At 42.2% G+C, this 16,661-nt stretch overlaps 1 protein-coding gene across 1 annotated transcript in view; it reads right to left on the bottom strand.

Moving 5' to 3' along the window:
• ITGBL1 (integrin subunit beta like 1) overlaps positions 1-16,661 on the bottom strand; it is a 1,421,787-nt gene that overhangs the window by 1,136,924 nt on the left and 268,202 nt on the right. The gene's annotated exons all lie outside the window — the stretch shown is intronic.

The following is a 16,661-nucleotide window of genomic DNA, read 5'->3' on the forward strand; positions in this document are numbered from 1 at the left end:
TCCCAGAACCAACAGCAAGAAAATCCCCTGGTTCAAACCCATCCTGGTGACTGCCTCCAAAAAGGGGGGGGCGGCCCAGAACCGGATCCAGGGGAACCCAAAATGGCTCTGATCTCCAGTTGCCAACTTTTTCTTTCAGATTCCCAAGGCTCTCCACAGAATTCTGCCCAAATCTCTTCGCTAGCGATGTCCAAAACCAGAAAGTTAGCCCACCAGTTGTCCAAAAATGTGCATTATCTGTGCCCCCTTGAGGAGAAGGAGGGAAGATATTATGCCCCGGTACAAGTACAGGGGCAGGGTACAATTTCAGCGCTGGTGGACACGGGATCTCAAGCTACCCTTCTGTCCAGAAGGGCCTTTGACGAACTGAATGCAGGAAGGGGAAGGAATTACCAAATTCCTCTCACCTCTCTTCCTGGACAACTCCAGAACTTTGACGGGAAGGAAATTCCCATCGAGGGGACGGCAGGCTTGGACATTAAAATTGGGCGACACAAGTTGAAACACCCAGTCATAGTTGTGACCCCAGAGGGCACCCCTTGTTTACTAGGGAATGACCTCCTGAGGAGGTTGTCACCCTTAATAGATTGCGTAAACAAGGTCCTCTGGACCCAGACTAGCCGACCAATAAAATTAAAACAGAGTGTCAACCATGTTAGTTTAAACGGCACCTGCCACATGGTTGAACAAAAATCTGACCAAGTAGAATTTCACTTCCAGAACAACCAAATTCCAGACGTGACAGTAATAGCAGTAGGACAACAGACTGGTGATGGGGGGTCCTCTCTATTTCTGAAAATCAACCTTCCTTCCAGTTTAAGGTGGTATTCCACGCTGGAAGGAAACACTCTGAAATTCTATACTAATCCACAATCAGAAACTCCCACTCCTATAGTCCAGAAAGATGTGAAATCAGCTCAGAGCTTGGCTGATATTCAGCAAATTGGAGAGCAGTTGTTCATCCCTGTCCAGTTAAATGATGGGAAGGACTCTGTTCTCGCTCGAGTGTGTGTGAACAACGGTAAGAGCTTCATCAGCGAAGCCATGTTCCGCCAACTCCCAAAAGATCCAGCCATTCCCACCTTCAAACTGATAGACAAATGGATACTGGACCGTGCCTGTCAGTAGGGAGGACCAATACAAACTGGCTTTTACCTTTGGGGGCCAGCAGTACACATGGACCCGGACTCCCTTCGGATACCTCAACTCCGGCAATGAATTCAACATTTTTCTACACAAGGCCATGCCCGACTTGGGTGCAAGGGGTAACCTGGCTTATGTAGATGATGTCCTCATCAAAAGTTCATCTGTGGAGGAACACATAGCGGAGATCCGTTATGTTCTAACACAGTTGAGGGCCGCCGGAGCAAAACTTTCCTTTCAGAAAGCACAGTGGTGTAGAACCCGTGTTAATTTCTTGGGGCATGAGATTACTCCTCAGGGTCTCTGTCCCCATGAAAAGAAAGTGGAAGCACTTCAGAAACTGAAAGACCCCACAACTCTGCGGGAACTAAGGAGCCTCCTTGGACTGACTAATTACAGCAGAAAGTTCATTGAGGGCTACGCAGAGATCACCAGACCCCTGATTCATCTCCTGAAGGGGGGGGTCAAGTGGGAATGGGGTCCAGAACAAGCCGAGGCGGTAAAACAACTCAAAAGAAGCCTCTCACAAGCGCCTTGCCTAGCTTACCCTGTCAGAAACAAGGAGTTCTTCCTGGAGACAGGGTTCTCTAATACGTGCTTGACGGCAGTATTATACCAAAAGCATGACAAGGTCAATAAAGTAATCTCCTATGCGAGCAAAACTTTATCCTCTGTGGAGGAAAAATTCAACGATTGTGAGAAGGCACTCCTGGCAACGGTGTGGGCATTGAAGAATTACCGCCCGTTTATCCAGGGGGAACACATCATAGTGGAGACTCCACACCAGCCTCTGCAATATCTCCAAAGTGACAGAATCCGGGCCGGAAATGTGAGTAATTCCCGAATTACTTCCTGGATTCTGTCAATGCAAGGCTTTCCTGTGGAGGTCAGATATGGCCAAAACAAGAAGAGTCCACTCGCGCAAGGTCTGGCTGACTTGCATGATTGTGCCAGAGAAAACTGTCTCGAGGACGAAAGTCTAAAAATCAAGGACAACACGGAGGCATACCTTAATTCCCCACACAAAGTCTTTGAAGAGGACAAGTGTGAGGGAATGCCCACTGTGTATGTGGATGGATGCTCTTACCATGTTGACAACGACGGGGAGAAAGAACTGGTGGCCGGCGTAGGGAATGCATGGGTGAATGAGTCCCCAGAACCCTCCGCTGGATACAAAATTGGTCCCCGAAGTAGTCAGGTGGCAGAATTGATGGCTGTGCATCAGGCCATCCTCACTGCTGTCCAGCATCAACTCCACGAACTGGTCATAATCACAGATTCGGATTATGTACGGAACGGGTTCGTGGAGCACCTGGTTAATTGGAAAACCAGAGGCATGTTATGTGCTAACAACAAACCCTTGAAACATGGGAAGTTGATCCAAAACATTGATGATCTGGTCACCTCGAATGAGATGACCATCTATTGGAAAAAGATCAAGGGTCATTCCAAAGTAGAGGGACCAGACAAAACTGGAAATGACTTAGCTGATCAGCTGGCCAAAACCGGGGCCATCCAAGGGGATCTAATTGAGATTGAGTCCCTGTTGGGGGAAATCCAGGTCACTGCTATCACTAGGCCCCAGACAAATGCTCACAACGACCTTTCAATTGCACAATGGAGTAAGGAGACCCCTGATGCTGATTTGATTACCGCTCAGAAGGGGGATCCAATAATTGGTAAATTTTACCAGCACCTTGAGGACCCTGAGAACTTTCCCCTGACGGATACCGATTACATTGGGAAAGAGGACCTAAGAGTGTTGATGAAATGTCCAAAAATGTTCCGAATCCAAGACGGTTTGCTGGTAAGGAAATCCAAAGCTGGCCACGATCAGTGGGTGGTTCCTACCTCATTCCGAAGCCTGATGTTAAGTCACGCCCATGATGCGGCCACTGCCGGTCATAGGGGGTTTCACACAACATTGGAAATCTTAAGAGAGGTTGCATACTGGCCACACATGGGGCAGGACCTCGACCAATACTTGAAGGGGTGTCTTGTGTGTGCACAATTTCAGCCATCATCCCTCACGCACCGCGCCCCTCTCCAAAAGAGGGGGATGACACTGCCATGGTCAGATTTACAAATCGACTTTGTAGGCCCTGTGATTCGCTCGGCTAGGGGGAATAAGTACATGTTGACTGTGACATGCTTGTTTACCAAGTGGGTGGAATGTCTCCCAGCCCCAAATTGCAAGGCAGAAACTGCAGCTGCCTTGATGATTAACCACATCTTTTCCCGTTTTGGTCTACCTCAAAGGATTGAGTCAGACAGAGGTAGCCACTTCACCAGTGAAGTAATGACAAAGATGTGGGAGATATTGGGGGTCAAGAGAAAGCTGCATATTGCTTATAGACCAGCTTCTTCTGGGGCAGTAGAGAGATATAACCGGACAATTGTGAGCATATTAAAGAAGTTTGTGGCAGATTCTGGGCCAAGTTGGGATATCCGATTACCTCTGGTCCTAATGGCCATCAGATCTACCCCTTCATCTGCAACCAAAATGTCACCATTTGAGTTGATGACTGGGCGCAAGATGGTGCTTCCTCAGCATTTGCTCTACAGGACCCAAGAGCAGACACTGATAAATGCCTCCACTACTCATGAGTATGTGGAGAATTTAAGGAAACACCTCCAACATGCTTTTGCTTATGCTCAGCGGAATCTAGAAAGATCAGCTGATAGCATGAAGACCCATTATGACCTGAAAACTTCCAGGAAGGAATATCAGGTGGGAGACCGGGTCTATCTATACAACTTCCAAAGGAACCAGGCCAAGCAGCGCAAATTTTTGCCTACATGGAAAGGACCCTTTGAGATCATCGACAAGATCTCCCCTGTGGCCTACAAAATCCACATCCCCAAAGGTCCTTTGGCAGCGGGGGAAGACAAGTGGGTCCACATAAACCAGTTGAAATGTTGCCATCCCAGGCAGACTCTGCAACAACTGGAGGAATCCTCTGGAATCGTAGCGGGCACTGTCTCAGACTAATTCAGTTCCAACTATAAAACATACCACATCTAGTCTCTAAAATATTGTGATTTGCATGAAACTGTCTTTTAGTTATACTGTTTTTTTTTTCAAAATAAGAATGTAATGTTTCGTGATGATGAAATGCATATGCTGCCCCACTATCTCAACAGTGGTGGAAAAATGTCTATGAGTAGGTATTGCCGCTCTTCCTTTGTCGTCCTAGGAGAAAGAAGACCTTGAGAATGACCAAGGAGGACGATCCAGAGACCGCGAGCAGAGGCGCAACGGGCCCAGTGTACCGCCCAATATTCCCATCAGGACCGGCGAGGAGAACCGATCGACCAGTACCGGATGGAGGAAAAGATGCTGAACTGTGCCATCTACAGGAAGAAGATGAGGAAACATCCCAGATCTTGCGAGTCCCATCAGTGAAACCGAATGGCCATCGCAAGAGGGGGGCTTGTGGGATGTATTTACCCATGCATCCGAGCCATACCTCAAAACTGTGCAGTACTGACATGGAAAACATCATAATGGCCAGCGCTTCCCAGAAAATGCACAGGGAAATGCATGAAGAATAGGCTGCCACTCATTTTTGCCGATGGTATGGGCACAGAAGGACACTGCCTAAAACCACCATTGGACTACCCACACAGTAGTCTGAAACCATTGGGAATGGCAATGCTGATTGCCAAAAGCAAACCCATAACTGTTGGGAATTAATTTTCTTAAATCCCAAAAAGGGGTGCAGTACCAGTACTCACCACTATCCAAAAGCCGGCATTTTAAAACCACCAGATTTTGTAGAAAACTGAATAAATGAACCCAAAACAGGCCGAAGAAAGACTTACTGAGAGGTGGATCCAATGTAAAGTTATATTCTGAAGTGACTTGAAGGTTTATAACAAGACTGGCTGAGCTGGGGATTTCAGCAGTTTAAGTAAATTTGGACTGAAAGACATTAAAAATCTCAATGTTTAAGAGAAATGAGTGACCTACTTTTGAGTGTCACATAGGTTGCAATTGTTTAAATGTCATAGTTTTAAACTTAGAATCAGCATTCTAGCTGCATATGTAAAAATGTTTAGTTTTATTTGAATGCAGAAACTGGGGAACAAAAAGTGACATTTTATCTGAAACTGGCTTAAAGAGATTCCAATTCTGCCTGGCAACTACCCCCATCAGGAGTGAAACTTGAGTCACAGCTGTGTTCCCAGGCCTAGCTGCCCTTTTGCTGCTCACCCCAAAAGGGATATGACACTTCCCTGATTGAATTACCTGGGCTCTGCAGGAAATTGAACAAAGCCCTGTCCTGACTCAGGCAAATGTTTTATTGGCGGGAGTCGTAAATGGAGCTTCCTCTTGGCAGAAGCTGGGAGGGGCAGGGTCTCTGAGCTTGGCAGAAACTGGAAAGACTGGTTTCTGTACCATGTGACCTGAAAAGACACACCTCTATAGCCAGAATATAGTTTTAGAAAAAGATGACTAATTCATAGAGCGGACATGTGAAAATTGTATAAATGACACCATAATTCTTGTGATTTTTCTGCCCACATTTTAAGAGGTTTTTAGAACCGGTGGCATGTTCAGGGGGGGTTTAGCGGAAAAGAGGATATTACTCAAAATGTGTGCATGTGAAAAATCTGACACTTCATCAATTAATGTCCATACTCCTTGCGCACATGTGTGTAAATTTGGGGTAATGTCCGGAATTGCAAACCAGTTAAAAAGTGCAAAATATTGCCATTTCTGAATGCAAGCTCCCAGGAAGAGCAGAGTTTGAACAGGAGATACCTCCTGTGATATGTGAGGGGTGCATATGATTTTAAAACAATATGTACCTCTGCAAATATGTATTTGTTTCAAATCTAGATTTGTGTGTAAGTTGACAGGAGGAGTGGACTCTCTGCAGGCTGTAAAATGACATCACTCTGACACAACTTAGCTCCCCCAATCAAATGAGAAATGGAAGTTTGACCAATTAGAAGCTGAGAGAGAGGTAGGGTCAGTGATGCTAGAACACACCCACATTCTAAACACATAAAAGCAGACAGACAGGACAGATAGGGACTCTTCATTTCCATCTGCAGCTGGAAGCTCTGCCGGAAAAATCCATACTTACCTCCATCAAACTTCAAAGAGCCAACACTTAGACTCCAAGATAAACAGAGACTTCAAATCCCTCAATCTCCAGAATCCAGAAGCAGTGCTGTACCCAGAGAGAGAGCAGAGCTGACCCAGACCCATGTTAGCAGTTCCAGAGACCAGACGCTGTGCCCAGAGACCGTCCGAAGTCCAGACCTGTTGACCAGATCGTGACAAAGCCGCCTTCCTGTTTAAAATCTCTTGTGAGTACTCAGCAAAACTCAGAACACATCTCTTAGTTAAAATCATATAATTCAATCCATTTTTAATCTAAGTAGAACTGCAGCTTAGCAATTGTGTTATCCTGCCATCATTTTTAAAACTGAAAAAGTGCTGCGTTTAAAATTTGCAAAACCAAAAACGACCTTCACTAAATCGCTCATATCTCCGCGACCGTTTGTCTTAGAGACTTGCAGTAACTTTCATCTGGAAGCTGAGATCCTAGGCTTTCTTAGGACCCCAAAGCGATAGTGATAGTACCTGTAGTTCCTCTGTAATAGCGCTCGGCGCATTCGCGAATTTTACCGCGATTTGCAAATTTCTTCACGTGTAAAAAAAATCCGCTGCTGCTTGCCTTCCATTTGCCAGAAATTCGTTTAACCTGCTAATCATCCCTGAATCATTGCTAGTGTGAGCCTGGACTAATATTAACTAGATACCACTCACCCTGAACCTCTACAGGGAATTAAAAGCATTTTAGCATATTTTTCACTCCATTGCCAGCACATATAGAAGCATTTTGGGTTGTGTTTTAAACTTCTGCTGTCTAAGCTTGCTGGGGTGAACTGAATCACATTTGATTGCATTTCTGAGAACTGTGTGCTTTTCCTTCCATTTCCTTGCATTGCATAAAAGGGGGGGGGGGGGTAAATTGTCCAAGAAAGTGATTACATTGTCTTTTGCTGAAATCCTATCAAGTGATTTTTTTGTACTGCATTTCATTCAACATTGCATCCATTTGAACTCTATAAAGCATTCTCTATCACATTATTCTTCTGTCCCTATTTACCAGTGTGCTACCTTATCCATTTCATGTCAACTCCTTAGTGATTATAAAGAAGTGTGCTCGTGCCAGATTCTCCGTTGTTAATCTTTATCATATCAGATTAAGTGTGATATTCAATTATTAATTTATTATAAAGTGTGATATATATATATATCTATATTGTTTAAAGTCTCAAATAAACCTTTTAACTTGCAAAACAGAACTACTTCTTGGCTCAGTGGGGTCAGGGGGATTCCAACAGAGGGGTGTTATATAGGGGTAGTCATCCAGAACGCATGAACTGGACATAAAGATATATCAATAAGGGTTTTCATTCAGTATTATAGACTAGGCGTTGACTTAGCTGTAGTGTTGAATTGAATCCTCTTACAAGTGAAGGACACAACAATCTATTAATGTACAAAAAAAGGGCCACACTTTTAGGCTAAATCCGGAGCATCCAAATAACTAATAGTCACTGGGTGGCATGTGTCGCTTCATAAATACTACCACTGTTAAAAAATAGAAATAATAATATAGCTTTTCCATATAAGCAGTGCTTCAATATATGGGATAAAGGCCCCCCTAATATGGGCAGGCTCTGAAAACTCTTGTCTGAGAAGGGGCCCTGCCAAGGCCCCCTTAAGGCCCTGTTCAACCACGGCCCAGCATGCTGCTAAACAGCAAGGCTTTTTTGTAAATCGGAAGCAGCTTTAGGTTTTAAAAATAAAAAAAGCCTCACCTTTTGTTTGTCGTGCCAACTCCGCTGCCAGCCATCCCTTTCATCAGAGATGCTGGGGTGATGATACCTGTATCTCCAATGAAAGGCGTGACGGGCACGGGGTCAGCGACTCAGTGAAAACGTGAGGCGTTTTTCTGTAAAGCCTGCAGCTCTCGTGCGAGAGTTTCAGCCTTTACAAAAAAATGAGCGTTGCCTTTTGATTGTGACGCAGACCCCGTGCCAGAAACTCCTTTCATTAGAGATGCAGGAATCATCACCCTGCACCCCGGATGACAGGGTGAGGATCCTCCCCCCATCTCTAGTGAAAGGGGGGCCTGGCAGGGGGGTCAGCGCCGCAATTAAAAGCCAAGGCAACACTTACCTGACATTAATGCTGGCAGTTAGGTCACAGCCCGGCCCTTTTGCAAATTCGAGCGCTGTCTAACAGGCAGCATTCAGTTGAGGGAAGTGTTGCCTCTTAATTTAGGTGCCAACCCGCTGCTAGGCCATGCCCCCTGAGAGCCCCGGCGCGAGTCTGCAGGCCACCTAATGCACTTGTTTTAAGGGTACTGCAAGACACTGGGGAGTACTGCGACCAAAAAGAGCAACCTGTCAGATTGTTTAGTACCTTTATAGCGTGCCAGAACTCTAAAGTGATTTGCAAAATTCCTTATAATGGATGGCCACACCTTCATTGCCTTTAATACTCAATCTCTTGCTTACTCTAAATTGAGAGGTCTTCCAGTTGGTGATACATGTCATCATTGTAGGATAGGTTCAGTTGAAAAAAGCGCTTTGTGCAATAAAAAATGTTAAGCAAGTGATTAAAATGGTGCTAATTTTTGTTGTGGCATAACGCGATTGAAAGCTGTCAAAGCCTTGAGTAAGGCTTTCACGCCTTTCAATCATGTCATGCCACATTTTCATACATTTGCATGGGCATGGGAGTTCTACACCACAACTAGCGCCTCCGCTTCCTCTGTTCCTCTCACCCATACAAATGCACCAGCATTTGCGATGGGATGGCAAGCAGCACTCACAATTAAAAGTAAACGCTGCCAAGCATGCGAGCATGCCACCCAGCATTTGCTCCCTTTGCACAAACGTTGGGGAGCCACCTATGTGTATTTCAAAACATAATGGCTCCCCTTTGCCTAATTACTCTTTGGAGAAACATGAGCTCCCATGTGTTTCACAATTGTTTGGTTTTATTAGGTTATGGCATGCAGATAGATTCTTTCTAAACTAGCAATGAGAACAAAATAATCATGCTACCATAAATAGTTCCTTTTCACTGAATGTCTGTAAAGTGTCACAGAAATGTTTTTTCAAAAGAATAAAATATGGAAAGATAGTCTCACACTTTTAGCAAATACTGAAATGGATGGATTTGACACCATGGGTAATCCAGACGTGGAAACCGATCTATGCACAGAGTGATACTGCATCTCAGCTACAACTCATGCATAAACACGTGACACGTGTCAGTGGTTGCTGTTCCTACGCTTGTTCTGAAGGGAATTGCCTAGCATTTGAGTGGTAAAATGTCCATGTGGCTGGAACCAGGCTAATATGCAAACAGATATTTTCTTCTAGTTTGGCAAAGAGAGGTAAAACATGAATGCAGATACTCCTGAATGGGCACCCCTGACCATAGGGAATATGATGAGAGTGATAGATATGTAGTCCACAATAATGAGTGGTGCATTCCAATTTGTGTTGATAATGTATGAGTAAGTCATGGGTGCAGGTGGCAGTTTACATTATTTATACAGATAGAATCCCTCATATAGAGGGTAAAATTCTACTAACATGTCTCTATTAATTTCTCTATAAACCGCCCATTTAACTAAATTCAAACACTCACCATAGTGGAAATGAATAGTAGCACCCCACTATAAGATGGCTGCCTATAAGACCAGGATTGTGGTGCGTAAACTGTAGAATATTTAAATATCTGATTAACTCAAACTAAGTCCTGACACCGGACGTAGATGCGTTGTGGCAAAGGTGATGAACACTTGGTAAAGCCATGGCGCGGCTTAGTTGCGTTCAGAAGTGAAATGGAGATTATAAAAATTTCACTGATAGTGTCTGTAGCATACACAGAAAGTACCAACAATGTAATTAGATATATGAACCCTCAGTAAAAGCAAAGGGAGGAAATTGGGTATGTTGTTGAACCACTAGGAATATCAGCATAGAATCTTGCTCTGCTTTCCGTTAGACGTAAATTTAAGCTACTTATGTGGAAGGTAGAATGTAGTCCTCCCATTTTTTCCAGCATGTAACAAAATTAATATGTATGAATGAACAGGCAAGACAATAGATTTCACCCTGGGTCGGGATCTTAACTAGAAAATGACTGAAAAGATTGACTGAGGTTAGGGTTGGATTTTTCTTATGTTTTTAATGAATTATTAATAAATTGAAAAATATGTTTTGTAAAGGACTTGTGTATGGTTCCATGATATATCTAGGTACGCCTCTAACTATACATCCGTGTTGGATGTCTATGTCTATGGTATGATTTATTCACGACTATACATGTAAAAGCACCACCAACCCGAACCTTAGTCAGTATAGAGTGGGGTAATCTTTTTCTCAACCCTTATATTGCAAATTGACACTTGTCTCCCATTCATGAGAAATTGATCCCACTATAATAAGAAATGTATGAGTCTACCTTATAGAAGGTGAAAAAGATTGAGTCATGTACGGGCAAACACGCTGTTTTTTCGGTCTGGTAACTGCAAATGAAATGCAAATGCGAAAAACTAGGACAACTATATGCTATCAGAGTGAACACTCCACGGTGAGTAGTCGGGTTGTGTGCTTCATTTTGGACTCGATTATTTTGGAGATTATTTTGGAGCTACTAAAGAAATGTATCTATGTTTCCCTACAGGTAGTTGTGACTATTGAGCAGCAAAGTGTTGTTTATAGTTTTTATTGTTTTTATTCCAAGAACTGAAGGCATCTCGAAAGGAGTTGTTAATGATCCATGTTATGCATGAGAGTATACTATTTCAGAATATGGGTCAGACATTAGAAAACTACCCCTGTTCTGTGCAACATCAAGACACAGTAGAATAATATTTGGTCCTGATGAAGGTGGTACAGATAAGTATGTAAACTGCTTAAACCGCTAGAGCCCTTTTTTTGAACTGAAGGATTATCAACCAGGGAAGGGGAAAGCGAGGTTCACTAAAATAATGGATTGTTGTTTTTTAAATATTCTACGAGTTTAGGATTTTTATTTGTTCACAAATGAGGGGGCATAATAAAGCTATTTGACTTCCCACCTGTGTGAATCTTGTAGATGTTATAGGATTATTTTAAGGATTATCAAGTAGATTGATCGTGCTTGGTTGCACCAAATACATTCCAGAAACACTACAGTGCCAAATGTAAGAATGTGGATATGAGTGGTAAACTAATAGTTAAAGTATTAGGGACAGTTCTCCTTGCTATCCCTCACTACTGATTTCTGGGGACAGAGGGTATAGGCAGGGTGATATAGCCTTTCTAGACAGAGATACAGCCAATTTTAGGCATCAAAGAATTTGATGAATCAAGAATGTTCTCCCTTTTGTGTTACAAGGAGTTTAGAGCATTGGCGAGAATCTGTTTGCTCACGAAAAAAGGCCTCACAAGGTGTGGAGTGTTAGCCCATCCAACACTGTAATTGTCTCGCGTTTGAAAACTAAGAAATCAAGGGATGCTTCTTTTATATCTGCAGCTCACCAGAAGTGGAATTCCCTTCCATCTACACTGAGAGTTACTGCATCCATCAAGGTCTTTAAGAAAGGCCTGAAATCTGCTCTTTTTCTCATAGAGTGGTGTCTTTCTTAGCATCTGACTTCATTCCCCTCTAGGATGGGTTTTCGACCAACCCTTTCCTTTTCTTCTGCTCTGTGTGAGTCTATTTTGTCTGAGTTTTGTGTGTAAGCGCCCTTAAGCCCTAGGGCACCTGGTGCACTATATAAATGCTAAACATAAACATAAACATTCCAACATTTGTGATCTCATGTGTGCCGCTTAAGGGGAAACAACAATATGTAAATCTGTATAACTCCAACCTCCTAAAAAAAGGGTCAACGATAGAGGAAAATGTCTAGGCTTTTGTCCAGATTTCTAGTTGATCTTGATAGATCATTCTGATCTGATGGCTTATTGTAGCCACTTCCATTAAATTCTGCAACAAATTCTCAAATGATATTTTCCTGCAACAGTTTTTAGATATGTTGTGCACACATTAGTGCCATCTGATCTTAAAAACAGAAATTCTACACTTCTTTGACATTCTGGTCTCTGATTCCCAACCTGCAGGTAATCCAGAAACAGCAGCAAGATTAATTAGGGAACAGCAGACAGGTTGCCGTATTCCTCATATTTCAACAATGCTACAATGGCTTCCCAAAAAATATATAGTTGAGTTGAAAACCTTGTGTATTCTCCTCTGAGAGGGAGGTCCATCTGAGCTCACCCACTCATTATCTGAAGTCTCTGTCTAGATATTTCAAGGGATAAACATGCATGCTTACTGACCATTCAAAGAAGGAAATGAGGCTGAAAAGGCAAGACTGCTCAACTTGGATACCCAGGTTGTGGACCGGGCTAGCTCAATCCTTGAGAGGTTCCTCCTCATTTAGAGATAAGGAAAAGATGGAAGACTTATATCTGTTTCGCACAGAGCAGAAAATGTGGGTTGCCCTTGACGCTGCCTAGTCATACTCACTGGGTATCAGAAGTGGTACGTGGGGAATTTGTTAGTTAGTAGGTGTGTTTTCTGTAATATATTTTGTGTTGATGAGGATGTCGATTTTGCAACTAATTTTACTATGAAACAGAAAATAAGGCCCAGCTAATGGCCTAAAATATAGTGAATAGAGAAAGGCATTCCTGAAAGAGCAAGAGAGGAACCAGTCACAAATCAAGCTATTTGTTGGGGGATTTCTGCTCTTGCTCGCTGTTGCAATGAAAAGGATGTGTGTTGTTTTGGACCACTTGTTTGCTGCTAGTTTAAGAGCATGCTAGTCCATGGTGTTACTAAATGCACGCGGGCAAGATTATTTTTCTTCAGCAGTCTAAATTTGTGCAACCATTTCCAGAACCTGTGCATTGAATTTATAGACTGGCTTATCAGTGCTGAAAGCAATGCTGAAAACCAAACAAGAAATGTTACCAGTTTGATGTTCCTGGATTCCCAGAATACATACAACATCCGAGGCCCTGAATAACATCCATTTGTATTACAAACCTGTCCTGTGTAAAGAAAATGTATCTGCAGTTTATGTGATTTGTATTCAATGACTATGTTTACTATTTATTTTAGAGTACAAAATTCTGTAAAATGTAAGGCCTACTGGAGTTTAATGTATTCTACCATATGTTTACTTCACTTCAAACAGGGCTGTGATTAATATATATCAAAAAGACTTGCCCAGACATAGCCCACTGATTGCTAGGGGCAATTTGAAATTGTCAGAGTTCCCCTTTGAAAAACTCTGCTCAGGAATGCAGAATACAAAAACATGAACAGGTCACACAAAGGCCTTGGTTATCAAGTTAAGGCTAGATCCAACGATTGTACAAATAAAGGCACTGCCAGATACTACCTCAATGGGCCTTGCTACTGGGCTTTAACAAGACTTGTCACCATCCATCAAGCAGAGGATAATAAAAAAACACATTAACTGAGTCTACTAGTAGTTTTTCTGATTTTTATGATCGGACAAATGAAATTCAGCCTGTACACATTGATATGATGGAAAAGTAGTATGCAGGAGATGTGTCAATGTGGCCCTCTATGGGATGAATACAATATTTATTCACTTTCTAAATGGAAAGGAAAGTACCTGTGCCTACGGGGACCAAACCATTTAATCTTTAAAATAATTGTAACTCTTCGATGCAACCTCTGATCAACACAAAACAAAATGCATTTTGTAGCTAGGAATAATATCTACTAAACCATGTAAAAATCCACATAGGGTGACGTGTAAAGATTAGGGGACAGAATAGCAAAACCATGTATTTTTTGAAGTATTTGGTGCACAGCAATGTTCTGCTCTGATACGTCAATTGTGCACTCTGGTATCTAGATTACAGTGATCTATTTTTTATTAATTTCACATGGTCACATCCTAAGCTTGGTCCCAAAAACGAAATAGACATTTCATATAAGGAGTGGTTTCACCCCTCCCTTTCTGTGTCATTCGACTGGTAGAAACCACACTTATGTTTGTGAAAACCAAAATTAGCACAGAGTACTCATCCCATTCTTAGAAAACAGTGTAAAGTATTAAACCCATACAGTCCCTTAACTTTGAAAGCAGATGCAGACCCTTGTGTTAGGAGGAAGTGCACATGGTCTTAACATTTAACATGTTACTGGGGATGATTACCTCTCCAGCCCAAACTTGTGAAGCTGAAGAGAAAGTCAATAGGAATAGATTGAAAGCAGTACACACACAGAGGTGTATTTAAAGTTGCACACACACAGATGTATTCAAAGTCATACCACATGCATAGGTAGAAAGTAGCACATTCATGTTTAATGAAAGTCACACATACATATTCTGAGGAGACTGCACACACACACACACATGTTCAAAGCATAAAATCACTGAAAGTATCGGTTTCTAATTCAAACCTGCAGGAGCCAGATGCAAACTGGCCTTTGTTTACATTTAAATGACCTGCACATAGACCATATATTCACTACCTCACACTTGTACAGGGGAGCCAGGGTGAATGTATATTTGTTGATAATATATGTTCATGTAGCTTTTCTCTGGCACCATGTCCGTCATGATACTGTAGAAAACCATGTTTCTAGACATTGTTCCTACAGACAAATGTGTAAACTGGCTGTAAATCAGAATGTTAACATTGAAATAGATTCTGTTCAGATACAACCATAGAAATGTTTAGCGTGCCCAATACCCTTCAGAATACATATTTTCGTATATGAATTTGCTTTGATTGTGTGGAAGCAGTAGGAAGATTCTTATACGCAGGTAACTTTTGTTTGAAAGAAAAATTGCAATTGAGCCTACAACTTTGTGGTGATCTCCATGGCGTAAAGCTCGAGACCATCTTAGTTAAATTTACTTCATTCTTTTCAATACATTTTGGATTTTGAGAAAAACATGGTCTGCTTGTGGGAAGGGACTGTATACCAGGGGGCATGATATCAGGTATGTTGCTCTAGCATAACCTTTAAATGAATACCCAAAACAAATAACTCTAGTTACCATACGCAGTATACCTAAGCGCTCATGTTTGTGTTTGTGCTTTATACACTTGCCAAATATAATGAAAACAGTATATGATATATATGATATGGTATGACGTGGTATGATATAAGATATGAGCGGTTTGAACTCCTGCTTGTGAACAGCAGAGACTGGGGTTATGGATACTCAGGAGCGAGCATAGATGTCTGGAACTCCCCTCCCACAAATTCATTATCACAGACTTCGTTAGACTTGCCATGTGCTAAATATCAAATATTACAAGCATCATAATCTATGCGAGGAACAGCGAGTAAGAATTCAGCCTTGAGCGTATTTTTTCACACGAGTGAGGGAGTGAGAATTCACCATCAGACATCATTTGTAAGTGACAGTCAGTTAGGGTTAAGGGAAAAATAGGACAGTCACTGTAGCTTTTGGGTGGGGCCTAAGTCTCCTACAAAAGTCCTTAGTGTTTGGGTACATCATTTTTTCTGATCCGTCCACAGGCCTGGCATGGCATGCAATACTGCAAGTGGGAGCTGACACGTTCACACAACATACTCATGTGGTATAAGCTTAATGCAAAATGTTTGCTATTCATGAGTTAGCAATTTGCCAAAATCTGTTCATGGCACTGCCTATGCATAAGCGTGTATTTATATATAATGTTGCATAAGGAGTAGCTTAAACATGCAGCTTCGGTAGATAATGTATAAGGGCACACCTTTCTAATACTCAGCCTCCTGAGCCATTTTAACAAGATACAATGCCAATGATGTCAGTTTCAGATGACTAATGAAGGTAACTGGTATACACGATTTCCAAATGCCAACAATAAGTGTGTTTACAGTACTAAGATTATTAAGACAATGGTTTATGTGTGGCTCAACTGTTTATACATGCAGCATTTTTACCAAGGCACTGCACAGTTGCACTTCCCAATGTCCTTCAACCCCATTCATGCATTAAAATATAATCCTCATTGAAGACTTTCTGTCTTGGTACCAGTTCTGCTGAAACAGGTGTAAAGCGGTGTGATCTGGCATTTTGGCAGGACTGCACCAGATAGCCATGTGGATATAAACACAGTTTCTGCAAGCTCCAGCTGAAGCTTTGGCCATCATGCCTGATTTAGAATGCAAAGAGATAGGACAGTAAGAAGTGTAGATCAGTGGCAGAGGAATGGCCACAGGCTTTCCAAATGATTCAAAGTCAGTGGCAGCTTGTGACTATATCCACTGGAGCTACATCGATATCTCCTTTTCTTGGCGTACGTGGCCTGATATAGTAAGAAAGCACAAAATAACACAGGGAATGTCAGACGCTGCTAAACATTTTTGAAATAATGGATTGAAATGGTATGTTTCACATGACAATTTTTGAGAACATTGTGGAAAAAAGCCATGCAATTAATAATTGGTTTTCTAGCCTAAGACATGAAAAACTCCA

The sequence above is a fragment of the Ambystoma mexicanum genome, chromosome 7p (assembly GCF_040938575.1).
Source record: "Ambystoma mexicanum isolate Mex_15411 chromosome 7p, UKY_AmexF1_1, whole genome shotgun sequence".
NCBI lineage: Eukaryota > Metazoa > Chordata > Amphibia > Caudata > Ambystomatidae > Ambystoma > Ambystoma mexicanum.